Raw genomic sequence first — 20,784 nt, 5'->3', positions numbered from 1 at the left:
TGACAGTGTCCGCGCGTTCAAGAGTCACAGCTGTGTGCAGCCGGCCGGCACGCGACAGATCTCACAAGTTTCCGCGACGTTGTTACGATGACGACAGACGCCTCACCCAGCGACTTAACAGTGTTTTTGTTCACTGACAGGTCTCCGTAGGCATTCTGCAGCAACCTTTGAATACCTACAATGCTCTGGTTTCCAGCCAAACGAAACTCCATGACAGTTCTCGTATAGCGCTGTCCCAAATCGGAACGTCATGAAACTACAGGGGCTGAAGCGAGAATATTCTACGATGTCTCATAATTTTTTTAACCGACAGTGGCCGAGAAAAAATTGTGTTGCATAACTTATTGAGCGCCCCTAGTACAAGCGTGCGCCCCATACTTGAAAAATTCGAACGTACAAGTGTCGATTGTAAAGCAAATGACAAAATACATTGGAACAATTAAGATGAATCAGTGGTTGCGAAATTTTCTCTGCGGCTTGCTACTGAACTTCTTGTACTGCATAGTGGATGAGTACCAATGTGACATGATAATAGCCGGCCGGGGTGGCGCTACAGTCTGGAACCGCGCAACCGCAACGGTCGCAGGTTCGAATCCTGCTTCGGGCATGGATGTGTGTGATGTCCTTAGGTTAGTTAGGGTTAAGTAGTTCTAAGTTCTAGGGGACTGATGACCCCAGAAGTTAAGTCCCATAGAGCTCAGAGCCATTTGAACCATTTTTTGACATGATAATAATAACAAGCAAACAGTTTCTGGTACTTGACAGCGTCGCGGTACACACTATCCTTGCGTGCGTGAGTTGCGTGAAAAATGCCAGAAGAAACTGTACTCTGCATTCCATTTGGGTCTGCGTCTTTTACAAGTAGATGTGAGAGATGTAATCCGCCACAGCTCTTCACGACAGCTTTGCTTGTTTACAGAAGGGAGAGAAAGTACATTTTTTCCTATATAAAATTTGTGTTTGTTAATACAGGAAACCTACCATACAGATTGATCTTAAGGGGGAAAAAACCAGGAGAGATTAAATGGGCATATGTCACTTGCATAGCTGACTTGTTAAGTAGGTCCCGCGAGACTTCCCTCAGAGAAGCAGCGTGTTCCACCTGTTGTTCTGGAGAGATGTAAAACTGTAAGACGGGTGATTGCGATATTTTAGAGAACCACCCCCAGACTGGAAGTGTGATGAACTGCAAAAAACGAATTAGTTAAAGCAGAAGAAAGTCAAAGCCGCAACGAAAACAGAGTAAAGCCTCGAGACGAAAATAATGGAAGAAATTACGATTTCATTTCAACAGTCCTGTTGTTGTTGTTGCTGCTGCTGTTGTGGTCTTCAGTCCTGAGACTGGTTTGATGCAGCTCTCCATGCTACTCTATCCTGTGCAAGCTTCTTCATCTCCCAGTACTTACTACGTTCAACTGAATCGGCTTGGTGTATTCATCTCTTGGTCTCCCTCTACGATTTTTACCCTCCACGCTGCCCTCCATTGCTAAATTTGTGATCCCTTGATGCCTTAGAACACGTCCTACCAACCGGTCCCTTCTTCTTGTCAAGTTGTGCCACAAACTCCTCTTCTCCCCAATTCTATTCAATACCTCCTCATTAGTTATGTGATCTACCCATCTAATCTTTAGCATTCTTCTGTAGCACCACATTTCGAAAGCTTCTATTCTCTTCTTGTCCAAACTATTTATCGTCCATGTTTCACCTCCATACATGGCTACACTCCATAAAAATACTTTGAGAAACGACTTCCTGACACTTCAATCTATACTCGATGTTAACAAATTTCTCTTCTTCAGAAACGCTTTCCTTGCCATTGCCAGTCTACATTTTATATCCTCTCTACTTCGACCATCATCAGTTATTTTGCTCCCCAAATAGCAAAACTCCTTTACTACTTTAAGTGTCTCATTTCCTAATCTAATACCCTCAGCATCACCCGACTTAATTCGACTACATTCCATTATCCTCGTTTTTCTTTTGTTGATGTTCATCTTATATCCTCCTTTCAAGATACTATCCATTCCGTTCAACTACTCTTCCAAGTTCTTTGCTGTCTCTGACAGAATTACAATGTCATCGACGAACCTCAAAGTTTTTATTTCTTCTCCATGGATTTTAATACCTACTCAGAATTTTTCTTTTGTTTCCTTCACTGTTTGCTCAATATACAGATTGAATAACATCGGGGAGAGACTACAACCCTGTCTCACTCCCTTCCCAACCACTGCTCCTCTTTCATGTCCCTCGACTCTTATAACTGCCATCAGGTTTCTGTACAAATTGTAAATAGCCTTTCGCTCCCTGTATTTTACCCCTGCCACCTTTAGAATTTGAAAGAGAGTATTCCAGTCAACATTGTCAAAAGCTTTCTCTAAGACTACAAATGCTAGAAACGTAGGTTTGCCTTTCCTTAATCTTTCTTCTAAGATAAGTCGTAGGGTCAGTATTGCCTCACGTGTTGCAACATTTCTACGGAATCCAAACTGATCTTCCTCGAGGTCGGCTTCTAACAGTTTTTCCATTCGTCGGTAAAGAATTCGTGTTAGTATTTTGCAGCTGTGATTTATTAAACTGATAATTCGGTAATTGTCACATCTGTCAACACCTGCTTTTTTTTGGGATTGGAATTATTATATTCTTCTTGAAGTCTGAGAGTATTTCGCCTGTCTCATACATCTTGCTCACCAGATGGTAGAGTTTTGTCAGGACTGGCTCTCCCAAGACTGTCAGTAGTTCCAATGGAATGTTGTCTACTCCGGGGGCCTTGTTTCGACTCAGGTCTTTCAGTGCTCTGTCAAACTCTTCACGCAGTATTGTATCTCCCATTTCATCTTCATCTACATCCTCTTCCATTTCCATAATATTGTCCTCAAATACATCGCCCTTGTATAGACCCTCTATATACTCCTTCCACCTTTCTGCTTTCCCTTCTTTGCTTAGAACTGGGTTTCCATCTGAGCTCTTGATATTCATACAAGTGGTTCTCTTCTCTCCAAAGGTCTCTTTAATTTTCCTCTAGGCAGTATCTATCTTACCCCTAGTGAGACAAGCCTCTACATCCTTACATTTGTCCTCTAGCCATCCCTGCTTAGCCATTTTGCACTTCCTGTCGATCTCATTTTTGAGACGTTTGTATTCCTTTTTGCCTGCTTCATTTACTGCATTTTTATATTTTCTCCTTTCATCAATTAAATTCAATATTTCTGGTGTTACTCAAGGATTTCTACTAGCCCTCGTCTTTTTACCTACTTGATCCTCTGCTGCCTTCACTACTTCATCCCTCTGAGCTACCCATTCTTCTTCTACTGTATTTCTTTCCCCCATTCCTGCCATTTGTTCCCTTACGCTCTCCCTGAAACTCTGTACAACCTCTGGTTTAGTCAGTTTATCCAGGTCCCATCTCCTTGAATTGCTACCTTTTTGCAGTTTCTTCAGTTTTAATCTACAGTTCATAACCAATAGATTGTGGTCAGAGTCCACATCTGCCCCTGGAAATGTCTTACAATTTAAAACCTGGTCCCTAAATCTCTGTCTTACCATTATATAATCTATCTGAAATCTGTCAGAATCTCCAGGCTTCTTCCATGTATACAACCTTCTTTCATGACTCTTGAACCAAGTGTTAGCTATGATTAAGTTGTGCTCTGTGCAAAATTCTACCAGGCGGCTTCCTCTTTCATTTCTTAGCCCCAATCCATATTCACCTACTACGTTTCATTCTCTCCGTTTTCCTACTACCGAATTCCAGTCACCCATGACTATTAAATTTTCGTCTCCCTTCACTATCTGAATAATTTCTTTTACTTCAGCAGACATTTCTTCGTCATCTGCAGAGCTAGTTGGCATATAAACTTTTACTACTGTAGTAGGCGTGGGCTTCGTGTCTATCTTGGCCACAATAATGCGTTCACTATGCTGTTTGTAGTAGCTTAACCGCATTCCTGTTTTTTTATTCATTATTAAACCTACTCCTGCATTACCCCTATTTGATTTTTTATTTATAATCCTGTATTCGCCTGACCAAAAGTCTTGTTCCCCCTGCCACCGAACTTCACTAATTCCCACTATATCTAACTTTAACCTATCAATTTCCCTTTTTAAATTTTCTAACCTACCTGCCCGATTAAGGGATCTGACATTCCACGCTCCGATCCGTAGAACGCCAGTTTCTTTCTCTTGATAACGACGTCCTCTTGAGTAGTCCCCGCCCGGAGATCCGAATGGGGGACTATTTTACCTCCGGAATATTTTAACCAAGAGGACGCCATCATCATTAACCACACAGTAAAGCTGCATGCCCTCGGGAAAAATTACGGCTGTAGTTTCCCCTTGCTTTCAACCGTTCGCAGCACCAGCACAGCAAGGCCGTCTTGGTTAGTGTTACAAGGCCAGATCAGTCAATCATCCAGACTGTTGCCCTTGCGACTACTGAAAAGGCTGCTGCCCCTCTTCAGGAACCACGCGTTTGTCTGGCCTCTCAACAGATACCCCTCCGTTGTGGTTGCACCTACGGTGTGGCTATCTGTATCGCTGAGGCACGCAAGCTTCCCCACCAACGGCAAGGTCCATGGTTCATGCGGGGGTCAACAGTCCTATCATATCAATACTATTGAATTTCGAATATTAGCTCAATTGTGTAACAGTCGCTGAAGGAATGTTAGCGCAGTGGTATTCCAAGTAACCACCTGTAAAATCACCGGAAATGATTTACAAAAGTCACAGAAAAGTTAAATTAGTATGGATCGATGGCAACTTGAACTGCCTCATCAAATATCCGGACTATCAAACACAACTTTCGCGTCTTAAACACTGTGCCATTCAAGCGTGAACAGATAATAGCACTCTTTATATCACAAAACATTTCGAAAAAAAGTCTAGAGATTAATTTTTGAGATTGTGAACCATTTGTTTAACTTGGTCCGTGAACATAAACTGATGCTTCTATTAGATCAAGAGGAATGCTGCTACTATTACAGTCCATACCGTCCACTTCTTTCCCTATTGGATCATCCGCATATCCCTCATCGCTCTGTCGCCAGCGACCTTTGGTATCTGCTGCTAATAATGTCGAATTACAGTTACACCAGAAGAAAGCCCCAGTTGTGCCACTAGGTCTGCAGCAAAATGTATTTCCGTACTCACTAAGACACGGCACAAGTACTTCATAACACTAGGCATCAACGTGACAGGAAAGCTATGGCTAGGAAAAGCAGCCAGCATACCATATTTCTCCAACTCCAATTCCACTATAGTTGGAAGCAATACACGATGCAGCGTGTGATCACAGATCTGATAGGCAACAGCAAGCGCGGAACAGCCGCATCTGTCGGTCCCAGCTCCTGTCGCTAATTGGCATGGCCAAAGAACGCACGAACATGGTCGGTAATTAAATTAGCGCAGGAGTCGTGCCACGCAGTGTATGGGAACGTCGCAGCTCGGCAGGCCGCACAGAAAAACGGCTACTCGTGGCCTGCGGGCTGTCTCACGGGCAGAACAGCCAATTACGACGCACCGCAATGGCGCGGACGATAAACATGACGGATATGGGACGTGAACTTCACAGATACTCCCAGGACCAGCTGTACAACTGCGAGTTCTCCAGTGTCTCTGAACCGTTCCGTTTCACGTGCTAAGACACGCACATAGAGACGCACTACACAACCCAAAGACATTGTAAGGTGTGTGAAGGACGTAATCGAGGTTTTCTCTGGTTCTGGAGAAAAACAGCGTGCTATGTGCTGCGAATAGAATGCAGTCTTATTAATTCGCAGTTAACTCTTACGAACAAAAAGATTCTGCAATATGAGATTTACTTGGTATCACGCTCCTCGTAACTCATTCCAGATGAATACAGAAGTCCTTTAGTTTGGTTCTTAGATCACTGTGTGTTAACTACAGTTACATTTTTTATTCCGTGACAGTAGTGCCCGGTGTTTAGCGCCTGACAGCTGTTTTGTCCGACGACCCGTGTACTGCTGAGACCCACATCAATTTCGACATCAGTGATTTTATATCTGACACGCACGTCAGTTGATACCCCCGCGCACAATATAGGGTGAAAAAAAAAAGTATAAACTCTTTTACAGCTCGTAACTACAATACTTTTTTTCCTATTTTCAGGTGTAAAGCTGAAGGCAGGCTGAACCTTGAGCAAAGATAGTTCATGAAGTGTTACTGAGACAGTTCAGAATGAAGTTTCAACGAGGTACACCAACGCGATTCATAATTACTCGTCTGCAAGTTCCAGGAAGAAGAGGGATTGTCCGGAATGCCAACAAGAGCCATCCCGGAAGATCGCGATCATCGACCGGCCCCACAAGAGGAAGAGAAGTCATCGAAAGGTTTCAGTAATCTCCTAGAAAGTCTGTGCGTCAAGCGACTCGTGAGACAGGAGTTCCAAAAACTAATATCCGTCGCATTTTGAAGTGTGTCCCATGGAACAGTTTTATTCCTAGGATACTCTACTTCTGAGTGAGGATCATCATGGGAAGAAATGAACTTTGTGAGTCGTATCAAGCAAGGTGCGCGCAGGATAAACAGTTCCCATAAAAGGTTGTTTGGAGTAATGAGGCCGCTTCTACGTTAAATGGTTCAATTAATCGTCACAACTGTACCGACAATCAAGGAATTGAAAGCAGCCATTGAAAACGAATGTGTCAAAATACCAATTGAAACGATTTGGAAGTACTGGATTCCATCGGTCAGCGTTATCAGCTGGACACAATGACCAACAGTCTCACATTTTCGATAAATGGCTGGTTTCTAAATTTGTTCACATTATCTTCAATTTTGATTTTTTCCGTAGCTTAATAAACATAAGCGCTCAGATCAAAAAAGAGTGTATACGTCTATTTGGAACACCCCGTACATGCTACTGACAATGGGGCCTACACCCGAAAACCGGTTTGGCAATTATATATTTTACATGTAATGCTTAGTGCACAGCAAGATGTCTTAACAACTATAGACTAATTTTGGATTTACGATGTTCATTACTCTTTCGACAACGAAAACTGCATTTTCGTTTTTTACACAAAACATTTGATCAAGCGAACAAGCTCGTGTTCGAGTTTTCATTTCTGCATGCTCATTCCACAAACAACGACTCATACGCAAAGAAGAGTGAAACAACTTTTTCCTATATGAGTTAATTATTGGAGACCTCTCTTCCTGTAGCTTTAGAATACAAGTATGTTCGGCTACTTTCGTACTATTTTAATTAGGGTTTATTCCTGTTTTACATCGTATGTTTCCCAATAATTTTGTAACATTGGATCCTAGAGAAAGCACAGTCACTATTCTTCTTGCTGAACAAAGGCTTTGCACCTTTAATGCAGTTCAGCAGGCTTTTAGTGTATATGTTCTACAATGTGTTAGTTGCTTATGCCGCTCAAACACTTTTCCGTTTACATGTACTACCTGTTGCTTTATATGACTGTCATATAAGAACAAATTTTCTTGAGTACGAATTCTGACCTTAATTTTTCCGCCATCTTTTACCATTCTACGTACCGGATGCAAAAGAGGGAGGACGAATATCTGGTTGCTGTAGTTTTGATAGGCGATCAATAGTCTCCACAATCGGTCTTTGAAGTCCCCGGTCTCACGGAAGGAATGAAAGGAAGGAGGAAATATTTGGGTCTAACATCGCGTCGAGCACGAGGTCGTAAGAAATGGAGCAATAGTTCGGATTTGGAAAGAAACAGGCAACGTCCTCTCAAAAGAACAAATTCAGGATTTGCGTTAAATAGTTTAGAAGAATCACTGAAGGCCTAAATTTGGCCGAACGGACCGGGATTTGAACCGCCGTCCTCCCGAAAGCAAGTCCTGTTAGTTACCACAGCGTCATTTCTCTCTGTCGGCCCTTAACGGTCACCGTTCAACTGCGAGCAACGGGTACAAATTCTGCGGTCACCTGTTGTAACATTTCTGTCTCTGGGAGTAGTAAACTTTATTCCCACGAGTATAAAATCTTAATCGAGCGAAGATACAGCAGTTGGTGCATGACATCATGAAGTGGAGTTAGGAACGAGAGATGGTGCTACCCAGCTACAGCAGTCTTGGAAAACTGCTTCAGTTAAATCGACTTGTGTTTTGACTGGTTGCTGTAATAAAGGAGGGGATATCCGCTGGCCTGCGCGCCGAAACTATTAATTTCACACGCCAATTATTGCTAAATTATCTGTTCATAATAATGTGGGAGAATCTGATAATACTGAGCTATCATTACATAATGAAAACATTTTACTGTAATGTTTTAGAAAATCATTGAGTAAGTAGAAAGAGATGAATCACTTCGTAAGTCATCGACTTCGCGCCGAATGACTGACTAGCGAGGTGGTTCTCGCCGATCTGTAAGTGTGAATTGAGAGGCCGAACAGTTAGGTTATATACACTGCAATGCGCGTCTAAAATCGCAAATCTGAGAGCAATGCAGATTATAAATTAGTTTTGGACTGATAACTTGGCATATGAAATGCTAATAATATTTGCCACTCTGTTGGAAAGCGAGAAGGAATTATATATTGACAAATACGGACCGCAATCCTTTTGCGTGCGATTTCTGTACGCGTACGCAAGAAATTGGCATAAGAAAAATAGCTTACATCCCCATAAACTGTGAACTTCATTATTTCACTAAGAGAGAGCCCTAGCCTGTTTCTTGGCAGTTCCATTAAAGCCTCACAGCAAAAACAGCTGACTGTGCTAGAACGACGATGTCACTTAGAGACGTGAGGCTGGTTGATGTTTTAGAAATTCTGTGTTTTGCTTTCATGCGGCGACAGAAAAATAGGTCCCTTGCACGTCCTGCTATCCCAGTACAAATGGAAACCGTTAAGTGCCATCTGTGGTAACAAACGTGGTAATCGCACTCGCACTGGTGGAAGACAGTTTTACCTATTGTCATTTGCGATGGATTTTGTTACCATCGCCGTACTATTCGGAAATGCTGTCCGAAAATCATCTGGACCACTTCCCTGCTACCCGCATACTGAAAACGTGATGTCAGTACGCTCTGCTGAAGTAAATCCAGTTTGGATTATGAAGACCATGTGATGGAGTGCAAAGCGTAGCGAAGTAACTATAGTGAAAACCAACAAAAGACTGACGGCTAATATGTAACGTACAGTACAGGTGGCTAACGGATAGGCGACATTTTGAACAACGCAGAAACAAAATGCTGTCGCAGACAGGTCATCTAGAACAGCTTGTTATGATTCACAGTGTACTTTATGTAGCAGGTTGGCACTGCTTGAGCATTCGTTCAGTCGCACGGTTTGAGGCGCCGTGTCACGGATTGTGCGGCCCCTCCCACCGTAGGTTCGAGTTCTCCCTTGGCCATGGATGCGTGTGTTGTTCTTAGTATAAGTTAGTTTAAATAGTGTGTAAGTGTAGGGACCGATGACCTCAAAAAGCAGTTAGATCCATTAGGAATTTACACACATTTGAACAAATTTTGTATTCGTTATGGTAGGCTGTAGTGTGAAAAACGGGCAAGAACTACTTCAGATCATTTTACGCCGACAGAATTCTAGCCATTTGCGAGAGACCGCAATAGTTCCTCCCAAATAACTTTCGAAGTTAACAGTATTCGATGCTTCACGGAGTCTACTGGAGATGGCACTTCTGATCACCACTGTTGCTGACAAAGTTAAAAGCCTCATACTGTCAGTAATATCTGAATACTTCATGGACCCTCTAAGCAATTACAACCACAAAACGAGGAAAAAGAAGAAAACAAAAACGCAAGAAGTGCCTCACGCCTCCCGCAAGTGTACAACTGCAGCACTACACACGTTGACGAGTAATTAAAGTAAACACGCTGTGTGACGGTGAAGAGCTGGCAAGCAACCAGCGGGGAACGTGAGATGAGCACGCTTGTCACGGAACAGCCACCAACAGGTAAAAAAAGCCGTCACAATGGGCGTAGCAAACAATGGCTGGCCCACGGACATCCACTCCCCGCGCCGCGCCGTCACTGCCTGCCGTGAAGCAGCGCGGAACGGTCCGAGCTGAGCTCCGAGTCCACACAGAACGTCGACATTCAGAGAGAGAGAGAGAGAGAGAGAGAGAGACGCCGTTGTCACGACTTTACATCCTGGTTTGACAATGAAGCAAACAGTTTTCTCCATTTCCCCATTACCACCACCACCACCACCACCACCACCAACGGAACAGTACTTTGTAATCTCTATTTAATGGTACTTGTACCGGTGCGGGTTTCATAAAAGGAGGCACTGCCCGGTTAGGTTTAAGAGAGCGACTATCCTTATCAGAGAAAACGTAAACACCACTCACGGATTAGGCTTTAGACCTATTTTCGAGTGGGTGACTGGTGCCTACAAGGCAGTACGACGAGCGCTCTGTGATCGTGGGGCCTGTGATAAGCATAGTAGAGGAATTGGCACTTTGCCACTTACTCAAGCAGCTCGAACGCAGTGACACTAATCATTTGAATACAAAAGTGCTCATCAGGTAACAAATGCTTTAACTAATAAGGAGGCTGATAATTCGCAAGTAACAAATGACCTTTATATATGAAAGGCAACCGCTATATATGGAAGGCAATGTCCCGACTGACGGATTCACTGACTCATCATCGTCCATTCCGAACAGCTAAACATAGAAACTTGCAATCTAGAGAGCGTCGTTTAAAATTTGCTTTTTCGAAATTCAGCCACCAAAGGGGGTGAAAATATGTCGCTATGAAGGCAATTTTGAAGCCAGACTTACGAAAATTGGTATTTGTATCTTAGTTAGAAACGAAAAATATGTTTCCTCATTTTTGGGAATTCAGCATTAAGGGGATCAAACAGAAGGTGAACGTTCTTTTGGAAAGAAATCATCATTAAAAAACTACTAAAGCATTTTACATCTTCATCTATGAAAACTGCTATTTGACTTCTCGGTTAGAAGTAAAGATACGTGTTTCAGTGTTTTTGGAAATTCAGCCCCAAAGAGAGTGAAATAGGCGATGAAAAGTTATTTTATCAAGAAAACATTTTCAAAGCTAAATCTGTTAAAATTTTTATTTGATGTTTCTGCTAAAAATTAAAAAATACGTATTTCACTGTTTTTGGAAATTCAGCGCCTTAGTAGGTGAAAATTTTTAAGAAAATGTTATATTAAAGAATTAAAGCTACATCTATGAAAATTCTCATTTCACTTTTCTGTTAGATATGAAGAAATATGTGTTAGAGGATGAAAGTTCGTATGGAAATATCACCAGGAGAACGCAAGAGGCATGATTAACAAAAACCTTGGATTCCAGCTACAAGAATAACTTTTTGGTGAGAAGTACATTCGGAAAGACCTTGCTTCTATGGCCTCGATTAGTGTGAAAAGTTTATAAGATGTTGCAATTTATGAACAACATAAAAGTTTGATTAAAGAAAAGCAAAAAAATCTGTACAGACCATACAGACTACGCGAGCGAAGTTCATTCCTCCAAGACGTATTCAGAACTAATTCAGTTCGGTCCTACACGTGTGCGGACCCTTACTCATTTGTGACACTGTAGGTCGCATGTTGATAAAGTGCCGTGCTTTTCTGATGATTCATACATGGTCTCGCAAGGTTTACAGCCAACAGCGCACCTACGCCGAAGAGCCGGAGTGCCGAGTATTGCTGACGCATTACTCTGGAATCGACGACAGTCTTGTAGTAACGAGGACCGTGCAGCAGACACAAAGATCAATACGGCGGCTGTTGGGGTATTGCCTCTCCCCTCCCCCATCCCTCTTACGCAGCCGTGCTCGCAAATGAGGGGGACGAGAATTGGGCGTGGCCACTGCTGGACCTGCGGCGTCTGACACATAGGTAGAGAGGTAGAGAGAAAGAGAGAGAGAGAGAGAGAGAGAGAGAGAGAGAGAGAGAGAGAGAGAGCGCGCTCTAGCAAGCGGTTGTTCCACACTTACATTTAGTTGTGCGGATCGTTTACATGTGGCACCTTTCATGGCCATGATGTTACCCTCTCTCTACGGACACAATGGTTAGTCGCGCTTTAACATCCAATCAATATTACATACATGGCAAGTTGCTTATCCGCGTTGTATCTGAGGCTCGTGTACTTACGTCATTGCAATTGCCAGCAGTACACGATTATACATATTTTATCGGCTACTTGTGCTTGCAGTCACGTTACGCCACTGTTGAACTTTGCTGAACAGCCGCAACCTATGCAACGATCCACTGGGTCAATGAGGGTCAGCATGCACAGTCTACCGCGTCTTATTATATTTTAGTATGTTTGAAGTACTGCTATCTGTGTAATTACCGATGATATTACTGCTATAAAAAAAGGAACTGTTGCCAATGTGTCCAACTTGTCCTATATGTTTCGATACGAGTATCTTTATTTGAGTCTTCATCATCGCTGCACAATCTATACACGTACTTCAGCTACGTGTGCTATGGTGTCCAAGTAAAATTGCTGCGCAATATGAAGTATCTGTTTCGCAGAGGCGTGTGTTATCATCCACGGTCGCGAGATTTTTCTTCTTTCAACACAAATTCTGTGCTGCAAGTTTTAAGTATTTATATCCCAAAACTTACTTGATGATCAATCAACTCTAATTTCGGGTCTCAATGATTGCTTCTGGATGATTTTACGAATATTCAGATTAATGCGCAAAACAATGACACTTTTACAGTCTCATTGGTAAACACCCCACTTTGTCCATAACTTGTAGATACGTTTTGCACAATGATTGGTAGCAAACAATCTTACCCATTGTAAGAGGTAGTCGATCTACAAAAGTCACAACAGTGCACTTAAGTCCTTGTACCTCACACTTGCCTCGCGGGATTAGGCGAGCGATCTCAGGCGCTGCAGTCATGGACTGTGCGGCTGGTCCCGACGGACGTTCGAGTCCTCCCTCGGGCATGTGTGGGTGTGTTTGTCATTAGGATAATTTAGGTTAAGTAGTGTGTAAGCTTAGGGACTGATGACCTTAGCAGTTAAGTCCCATAAGATTTCACACACACACCTCGCACTTGTCCGCCCCCGGTAGCTCAGTGGTCAGCGCGACAGAATGTCAATCCTACGGGCCCGAGTTCGATTACCGGCTGGGTCGAAGATTTTCTCCGCTCAGGGACTGTGTGTTAAGTTGTCCTCCTCATCATCATTTCATCCCAATCTACGCGCAAGTCACCGAAGTGGCGTCAAATCGAAAGACTTGCACCCGGCGAACGGTCTTCCCGACGGCAGGCCCTAGTCACACGACATTTACATTTACCTCGTACTTCTTGGGTTCCTAGTAGGTACCAGAATGCAATTTACGAACATTCTCGCTTGAGCAAAGAAACTGCTTCTTTAACTAGTCTTGACATATTGGCACAGTTTGGTTGAGACTCATGCAGGAGAACAATCCAATGCTAAGGTACGCATTTGCGCGGTGGATGTGGAGAGCTGTTGGCAATACACAGAAAAGATACTCTGCAAAATGATGTTCAAATGTGTGTGAATTTATAAGGGAACAAACTGCTGGGGTCATTGGTCCCTAGACCTACACTCTACTCTAGCTTATGCTAGGAACAATGCACACACCCATGCCCGAGGGAGGACTCGAACCTCCGGCGGGAGAAAATGAGTAACAGGTCCTGCTTTTGTTGTTACAGGACACATATTGTCGTTGGAGACTACAGAAAGGCATAAGTGAGTAACAGAGACTAACCAACGTTTGATCGAAAAGTTCACTGACGCTCCTTAGCACGACCAGCTACTTCGCTACAAGCACCGGATGCCGCGCTCCCCTTCCTGTTCTACCACCAGATGAGAAGATAAACACGCTCTGCAAGTGGGTTCCCAAACCGGCCAAACACGTCCTTCATGGAGGTCCACGAATACCAACACTTGAAAGGACGGTGCACTTGGAAACAATCTCCGTTGCCAGAGACTGAAACGCGTGTTACTGCTGTGGGACCGAGTTTGACTGCCAGTGGTGGAAGAAATTTGGCAGGCACGAGGAGGACACGTGCTTTTTCAGTTCTTCCCAGCACAATTTTACAAAATAGTTTGCGGGTGTCCTGGCGGTTGCTGGTGTCCAATGGACACAATATTTCAGAGACCTATCCTATCAACTTCATCAAGAAGGTGGCAGGATAGATCGCCAGGCCTTTCAAAGCCAGCAACCGCCATTACTACCGCGGATTATTTTATTATGTGGCATAGTTGCTAATGAGCCATAAGTCTGAAGGGTGCGATAAGCTCAGCGATCAACCGTCATTTACACTTCCCGGAGCGAGATCTGGGTACAGAGTTTTTATTCATTACAGAGTTCTCATACCTTATGGATAACCATCAATTCCTTAGGATTTACACTGAGGCGACGAAGACATAGGATAGCGATATGCACATCTACAGGTGGCGGTAGTATAGGGTACACAAGGTATAAAAGCGCGGTGCAATGGCGAAGCTGTCATAACTACACAGGTGATTCATGTGAAAAGGTTTCCGACGTGATTATGGCCGCCTGACAGAAATTAAAGACTTTGAACGCGGAATGGCAGTTGAAGGTGGACGTATGGGACAGACCATTTTGGAAATCGTTAGGGAATTCAACATTCCGAGATCCACAGTGTCAAAGAGAGTAGCCGGCTGTGGACGAACAGTTCTAGACGCTTCAGTCCCGAACGGCGCTGCTGCTACAGTCGCAGTTTCGAATCCTGCCTCGGGCATGGATGTGTGTGATGTGCTTAGGTTAGTTAGGTTTAAGTAGTTATAAGTTCTAGGGGACTGATGACCTCGGATCTTAAGTCCCATAGTGCTTACAGTCATTTGAACCATTTTGTCAAGAGAGTAGCGAGAATACCAAATGTCAGGCATTAACTTTCTCCACGGACAAGGCAGTGGCCGACAGCCTTCACTTAACAATCGAGAGCAGTGGTGTCTGCGAACAGTTGTCAGTGCTAATAGACAAATACTGTTGCGCGAAATAACCGCAGACGTCAATGTCGGACGCATGACGACCGTATGACCGTATCTGTTAGGGCAGTGAGGCGAAATGTGGCGTTAATGGCTATGGCAGCAGACGACCGCTGCAGCGTCTTTCCTCGGTACGTGACCATATCGGTTGGACCTTAGACGACTGGAAAACCGTAGGGTGGTAGCTCCATTATGGTGCGCGGCTCTTGCCCAGCTCAACCGATCACTGAATGGAAATGGTTATGTTCGGCTACTCGGAGATCATTTGAAGTCATTCATGGACGTTATGTTCCCAAACAACGATGGAATTTTTATGGATGACCAAGATTATGTCACCGGGCCTCAATTGTTCGCGACTGATTTGAAGAACATTCTGAACAATTAGAGCGAAGGAAAGGAACATCTGAGAGAAGGATGGTAACAGTAAAACATTCCGGGATATTATGTCGTGGTTGGATGGATTTCACATTAAAACCCACCGTTTCGTCCCCATCTGCGGAGTTCAATTTCAATGGAAATCCATTCGACCACAGAATAATAGTCCGGAATATTTTATGAGACGTGAAAGTTTATATTTTACGGAGGGGGGGGGGGGTAAAAATATTTTCAAATTAAGTGGTTGGACAACCGCTTGGTATTTCTCAGCGTTTCACCCATACGATTCCGCTTTTTCAGGTAAAAGCTTCTTTTTTTGAAATGCTTAAAATATTATTCTCGCAGTTCTCTAGCACACTATTTTATTACAGCTTTCGAAAACACACACAAAATGATCCATGACTTTTTTTTTAATGTGTGTGAAATCTTACGGGACTTAACTGCTAAGGTCATCGGTCCCTAAGCTTACACACTACTTAACCTAAATTATCCTAATGACAAACCACACACACCAATGCCCGAGGGAGGACTCGAACCTGTGTCGGGATCAGTCGCACAGTCCATGACTGCAGCGCCTTGGACCACTCGGCTAGTCTCGCGCGGCTATGACTGTTTTATTGTAGATAATTCTTACAACGAACAGGCATCAAAAATCTAGTACTTATTGTGATCTTTATAGGTGATCAAACATATAATCGGCGAAGGTAATCGACTATTCCACTGTTCTTGACCGCTCTTATTTCACGTGCATTTCTCAATTCTCAGTATTCTGATGGAGACTAATAGAAAGTAAGTCAAATGGTTTATTAAAAACTGCGATTCTCACACAAAGTAGTGATTCACACGCATTGTTACGGTCTAGAATTCTACTTGCAAATGGTCAATTAAGCTACACCCACTCCTAAAGATATACTGTTCCTCCTCTTGAGGCGAATCCAATGATACTGGTCATGATTTCAGTGGCTCTCGTGTACATTACGGAGAGAAATCTGACAGCTCATTTTTTGTAATTTTTCCCCTGTATCTATATACTTGTGAAGACCTAGAATTACTATATTTTGGTAATTCTCTTCTTTTGCAAACTTTCTGTGACTATTATGCATACAGTCTGTGAGGACAAATAACTTGTTTGTTTATTGTGACGCAGCGTGTTCTGCCCTTCTGCTGATTACATTAGTCCTGAACAGGGTTATGCCACGCAATAAGCTGCGCTCACCACCGTAAACGGAAGGCGAGCTGGTCTTTTACTACGCAGCGGCACTGTATTTAGTCGACATAAACGTAAGTCCTCGCACTCTGCCGCCGCCTTTGTTCTGGTGGCGACAATACACAGGGGCACTGGGCACTGCTGCCTACACGATGCAAAGCAAGCCCGTATTGCGGTAACCTCGGGACAAAACACACACAACGCATCGCAAACAGCATCAATACGCTCACGCAGTCTTCCATTTTATCTGGATCTCCAATAAATACTTGTAATAAAATCTCGGGTGAACAGCCTGGTATGAGTGTGCATAGGACACAATATTTCGGCAATCGACCACGTTGCCATCATCGGGTGCGCTGATGTACTGACCGGCGGTGGGCCGGCGCCATGTATATATCGGACAATCCCCCTCCTGCTCCTCCCATCAGCGTACCTGATGATGGCAACGTGGTCGATTACCGAAATATTGTGTCCTATGCACACTCATACCAGGCTGTTCACCCGAGATTTATTTCGTCATAAAAGACGCCTGGAGAAATTGAAGAATCACTTGTAATACATATAAAAGCGCCGAGATCCAAATAATTTATACGACACTGCAGCTTGGTTTAAGATTTTTTTTTTATTTACAGCGATGACCATGTGATACGTGTTGTACCAGTTGTCTTTTAAGAGCTTAATCTGACATGGGCTTTGCCCCTCTACTTTCAAACCTTGCAGCGGCTCTTCCACGGTGCTACGAGACTAGTACCGCTGAGAGGAATGTTACAGAGGGAATTTGGCTGATTCACATGTCGGGTCGTTGCAGACAATTCTTTTACTCCACGGAGTAGAGTTCACCAACAACTCCAAGACTGTAGACTATATCCTCTTTCGAGCAGATGCTAGTCTCACAGCACTGTGGGGATATGAAAGGAAAGATGGGCGAGTGCTTCTATGCGGGTGGCGTGATATGTGTAGAATGGATTTATTGGTACCTCGTATCTGCCGAAAGGCAAGGATCTGGGTTCGCCGCGCGGGGTTGCCGTGCAGTCTTAAGCGCGATGTGATGATTAGCGCGGCTACCCTCGTCAGAGGTTCGAGTCCTCCCTTGGGCATGGGTGTGCGTGTTGTCCTTAGCATAAGTTAATTTAAGTTAGATTAAATAGTGTGTAAGCCTAGAGACCGATGACCTCAGCAGTTTGGTCCCATAGAAACTTGCCACCTCCACCGGATCTGGGTCAAAACTCGGCCCCGGCACAGTTTTAACTTGGCAAATACACTTGTTTATCCGTTCCCATTTCTACCGGTTTGCAGGTGTTCATATACAGAAATTTCCTAAGAAATGTGTATTGCTCAATTTCAACTGCGCTGAGAAGTCCTCTTCTTGTGTGTGTCTTGTACAGTTGCCGCCGCATTCCACATCTTTGTCGCCAAAAGCCAAGATCTCGCCATTCTTCCTCATGCTCTTCCCTTCATCGCATCTAGGATATCCTTTAGCCACCCTTCAAAATGGTTCAAATGGCTCTGAGTACTATGGGACTTAGCATCTGAGTTCATCAGTCCCCTAGAACTTAGAACTACTTAAACCTAACTAACCTAAGGACGTCACACACATCCATGCCCGAGGCAGGATTCGAACCTGCGACCGTAGAGGTCGCGCGGTTCTCGACTGTAGCGCCTAGAACCGCTCGGCCACTCCGGCCGGCTTAGCCACCCTTCTGTGGTCTTCCTCTTGTTCTCCTTTCAGGTGGTTGCCATTAAAGTACTCTCTTTGGCCATTCTTTTGACATGCCGCAACCACCCTAACTGTCTTTCTTCTATTCTATCCGTAGTACTATATTGGATATGCGTCCTTTCTCTTATTTACTCATTTCTTACGCGGTCAACTCGGGAAATTTTACATGCTGTTCTAAAGTAGTTCATTTCTAACGCTGCAAGACTTATTTAATTCTGTGCGTTCCCAACACTCGCTCCCGAAATTGTTATTGGTTCGACGTTGGATTTCTTATCGCATTTATGACGACCAAGATCCCAGTCAAAAGCTAAAAAGTCAACACGCAAAATGCGAGAAATACGTGACACAACTTAGGACTGGCAGTCCACTCGTCTGTTACCGAAAACCTTTATGCAAATGTGAAAAGCCAGGAAAGTGCAGAAAGCTTAATGTCTAAAAACAGGCATCCGAGCCGGGCGGAGTGGCCGTGCGGTTCTAGGCGCTACAGTCTGGAACCGAGCGACCGCTACGGTCGCAGGTTCGAATCCTGCCTAGGGCATGGATGTGTGTGATGTCCTCAGATTAGTTAGGTTTAATTAGCTCTAAGTTCTAGGCGACTGATGACCTCCGCAGTTAAGTCCCATAGTGCTCAGAGCCATTTGAACCATTTGAACAGGCATCCGAACACCATCACAGGAAGCAAGTCTCTATTAGTTCGATGAGGTTTCGGGATTGCAGCCGCCACGGACACTCACCTGAAGACGGCTGGACAATTGCCAGCCGAAATATTGTGGCAACTTGATCCGGCTCCAATCCGGAAACCTCATCGAAAATTCAGTACGACGGGAAAACTTCACGAATCACAAGTCTATTGTACAGGCACATATTAGTGATACCAGCTAAAGATTGCTGATGAGACTAGTCGTCTACGCGATGAGACGTGAAATCGCTACATTTTTATTGTAATACCGTTACAATAAAACATTTTATGCTCTCGAACAGCAATAAATTTATCTGAAAGTATGTGGAAAAAAGTCGCATCGCTATAACAATACATAATATTGCCCTCAAGCGGGAATGGGACGCTGCGAGTGCGATTTTGCTGTACAACAGACGAACGGAATTTCTTAACGGTAGAAAATAACGACTTGGCAGTAAACGTTAATTGCAGAAGGGGTGACCGCCTAATTGCGCGGGTCTACTGGCCTGCCACAGTCCAGAGACGATCATTACCTTGTCGCTAATTATGCTTGTTCCCTGGTTTAACTCTCAACGATTCGTTCCACTGCCTAGCTCAGTGGTATCACAAGCAGTCTTCTGCGTTATATTCACCGATATAACGTACGCTTTCCAACTGGATTCGAACTAACGCCGCCAGTAGGAAGCATTAACGGCGCTCATAAGGTCGGCACTCTGACGACTAGAAATATCTTTGCAGTAAGTTTCCTTTAATTCACATCTATGGTCACAAACTTTTTGTTAACAGATTACCGATTTCGCTCTTTATTGACCATCATCAGATCTGTGATATTTATATGTATTTGACGATGCTGGTGCTGATTCCGCATTTAACATTTGACGATGCCATTATGGCTGCAGTATATCAGGACTTTGTTTTTATGAAACAGATTTGATGATGGTCATTTAAGACCGAAACCGGTAATCTGTTAACAAAAAAGTTTGTGACCATAGACGTAAATTAAAGGAAACTTATTACGTATACGGGTCACTGTGTTTTCGCGACAATATCGCAGCTTGTGATATCTTTGTAACATATGGCGATAACGTGTCCAGATTTATAGTCGGCGAAATGTGCTCGTAGCTCTGAAATACATACAGAGCTTTCAAATTACCTCACAATGGAACGGCATGTTCAAGACTGTGGGTCAGAAATGATCTCTCTTAAAAAAACCTTGACAACAGTGGATACAGATTCAGATTATACGCAAACATGTCTTCATATATCTGTAAGTTGCTCTCTTACATCTAATCAGGCACTCTTCATATCTTACCAACATACTCATTATGACGTAATTTTTAAATTTGGCATTGAATATAACTTTTAGAAAGTATAATATGAGGACAGTGTAAAATAAGTAAGAGCTCCAAAGAGGAGAATAATAAATATTATTATATAGGTGCGTAGATTATTGCTCTCGCGCCAATACACTTGAAGAAAGAGGGGGGAGGGAAGCAAGAAGGAAGGGAAAAGTACATGGGAAAACGACGGATAATAAATAATGTAGGATGGAGAAAAGCAATATGTAGCAATTTAAAAAAGCAGAACACCCATGGAAGAAGACATGGAAATCTGATTCACTCTACTGGGCAAAAGAAAAAGCAGTTACGTTAATCTCTTTGAAAAATTACAGGGATGACAAAATGGAAAGTCATCTTTCTGGCCGGCCGGAGTGGCCGAGCGGTTCTAGGCGCTACAGTCTGGAACCATGCCGTGGGCATGGTCGTATGTGATGTCCTAGGTTAGTTAGGTTTAAGTAGTTCTAAGTTCTAGGGGACTGATGACCTCAGCAGTTGAGTCCCATAGTGCTCAGAGCCATTTGAGCCATTTCATTTTTC

General features: G+C 43.6%; 1 protein-coding gene across 1 annotated transcript in view; it reads right to left on the bottom strand.

The window, feature by feature from the left end:
* The window catches only part of LOC126457989 (protein singed), a 338,656-nt gene that overhangs the window by 303,210 nt on the left and 14,662 nt on the right, over window positions 1-20,784 (bottom strand). The window lies entirely within an intron of this gene.

This window comes from Schistocerca serialis, chromosome 2, assembly GCF_023864345.2.
Source record: "Schistocerca serialis cubense isolate TAMUIC-IGC-003099 chromosome 2, iqSchSeri2.2, whole genome shotgun sequence".
NCBI lineage: Eukaryota > Metazoa > Arthropoda > Insecta > Orthoptera > Acrididae > Schistocerca > Schistocerca serialis.
The sequence above is the reverse complement of the archived record's forward strand: the minus strand, read 5'-3'. Positions and strand labels throughout refer to the sequence as shown.